At 55.3% G+C, this 2,500-nt stretch overlaps 1 protein-coding gene across 1 annotated transcript in view; it reads left to right on the top strand.

Annotated features, from left to right (window-relative positions):
• Positions 1-2,500, top strand: part of LOC139548349 (voltage-gated potassium channel subunit beta-1-like) — a 261,322-nt gene that overhangs the window by 768 nt on the left and 258,054 nt on the right. The window lies entirely within an intron of this gene.

Genomic DNA, 2,500 nt, shown 5'->3' with positions numbered 1-2,500 from the left:
CTGCTGTTTTAACACCGGTCTCAGGGGTGGACATCTCAGGGGTGGACATCTCAGAGTGGACATCTCAGGGGTGGACATCTCAGGGGTGGACATCTCAGGGGTGGACATCTCAGAGTGGACATCTCAGGGGTGGACATCTCAAGGGTGGACATCTCAGAGTGGACATCTCAGGGGTGGACATCTCAGGGGTGGACATCTCAGGGGTGGACATCTCAGAGTGGACATCTCAAGGGTGGACATCTCAAGGGTGGACATCTCAGAGTGGACATCTCAAGGGTGGACATCTCAGGGGTGGACATCTCAGGGGTGGACATCTCAGAGTGGACATCTCAAGGGTGGACATCTCAAGGGTGGACATCTCAGAGTGGACATCTCAAGGGTGGACATCTCAAGGGTGGACATCTCAGAGTGGACATCTCAAGGGTGGACATCTCAGGGGTGGACATCTCAGGGGTGGACATCTCAGAGTGGACATCTCAGGGGTGGACATCTCAGGGGTGGACATCTCAGAGTGGACATCTCAAGGGTGGACATCTCAGGGGTGGACATCTCAGGGGTGGACATCTCAGAGTGGACATCTCAAGGGTGGACATCTCAAGGGTGGACATCTCAGAGTGGACATCTCAGGGGTGGACATCTCAGAGTGGACATCTCAGAGTGGACATCTCAGGGGTGGACATCTCAGGGGTGGACATCTCAAGGGTGGACATCTCAGAGTGGACATCTCAGGGGTGGACATCTCAGAGTGGACATCTCAGGGGTGGACATCTCAGGGGTGGACATCTCAAGGGTGGACATCTCAGAGTGGACATCTCAGGGGTGGACATCTCAAGGGTGGACATCTCAGAGTGGACATCTCAGGGGTGGACATCTCAGAGTGGACATCTCAGGGGTGGACATCTCAGAGTGGACATCTCAGGGGTGGACATCTCAGGGGTGGACATCTCAAGGGTGGACATCTCAGGGTGGACATCTCAGAGTGGACATCTCAGAGTGGACATCTCAGGGGTGGACATCTCAAGGGTGGACATCTCAAGGGTGGACATCTCAAGGGTGGACATCTCAGAGTGGACATCTCAAGGGTGGACATCTCAAGGGTGGACATCTCAGGGTGGACATCTCAAGGGTGGACATCTCAAGGGTGGACATCTCAGGGTGGACATCTCAGGGTGGACATCTCAAGGGTGGACATCTCAGGGTGGACATCTCAAGGGTGGACATCTCAGGGTGGACATCTCAAGGGTGGACATCTCAGGGGTGGACATCTCAGGGGTGGACATCTCAAGGGTGGACATCTCAAGGGTGGACGTCTCAAGGGTGGACATCTCAGGGTGGACATCTCAGAGTGGACATCTCAAGGGTGGACATCTCAGGGTGGACATCTCAGGGTGGACATCTCAAGGGTGGACATCTCAGGGGTGGACATCTCAGGGGTGGACATCTCAGGGTGGACATCTCAAGGGTGGACATCTCAGGGTGGACATCTCAGAGTGGACATCTCAAGGGTGGACATCTCAGGGTGGACATCTCAGGGTGGACATCTCAAGGGTGGACATCTCAAGGGTGGACATCTCAAGGGTGGACATCTCAGGGGTGGACATCTCAGAGTGGACATCTCAGAGTGGACATCTCAGGGGTGGACATCTCAAGGGTGGACATCTCAAGGGTGGACATCTCAAGGGTGGACATCTCAGAGTGGACATCTCAGAGTGGACATCTCAGGGGTGGACATCTCAAGGGTGGACATCTCAAGGGTGGACATCTCAAGGGTGGACATCTCAGAGTGGACATCTCAAGGGTGGACATCTCAAGGGTGGACATCTCAGGGTGGACATCTCAAGGGTGGACATCTCAAGGGTGGACATCTCAGGGGTGGACATCTCAGGGGTGGACATCTCAAGGGTGGACATCTCAGGGTGGACATCTCAGGGTGGACATCTCAAGGGTGGACATCTCAGGGTGGACATCTCAAGGGTGGACATCTCAGGGTGGACATCTCAAGGGTGGACATCTCAGGGGTGGACATCTCAGGGGTGGACATCTCAAGGGTGGACATCTCAAGGGTGGACATCTCAAGGGTGGACATCTCAGGGGTGGACATCTCAGGGTGGACATCTCAGGGTGGACATCTCAAGGGTGGACATCTCAGGGTGGACATCTCAAGGGTGGACATCTCAGGGTGGACATCTCAGGGGTGGACATCTCAAGGGTGGACATCTCAAGGGTGGACATCTCAGGGGTGGACATCTCAGGGTGGACATCTCAGGGTGGACATCTCAGGGGTGGACATCTCAAGGGTGGACATCTCAAGGGTGGACATCTCAAGGGTGGACATCTCAGGGTGGACATCTCAAGGGTGGACATCTCAGGGGTGGACATCTCAGGGGTGGACATCTCAGGGGTGGACATCTCAGGGGTGGACATCTCAGGGTGGACATCTCAAGGGTGGACATCTCAGGGTGGACATCTCAAGGGTGGACATCTCAGGGTGGACATCTCA

This window comes from Salvelinus alpinus, chromosome 21, assembly GCF_045679555.1.
Source record: "Salvelinus alpinus chromosome 21, SLU_Salpinus.1, whole genome shotgun sequence".
NCBI classification, from domain to species: domain Eukaryota; kingdom Metazoa; phylum Chordata; class Actinopteri; order Salmoniformes; family Salmonidae; genus Salvelinus; species Salvelinus alpinus.
Note: the sequence above shows the minus strand (reverse complement) of the source record. Positions and strands in the feature narration are given on the sequence as shown.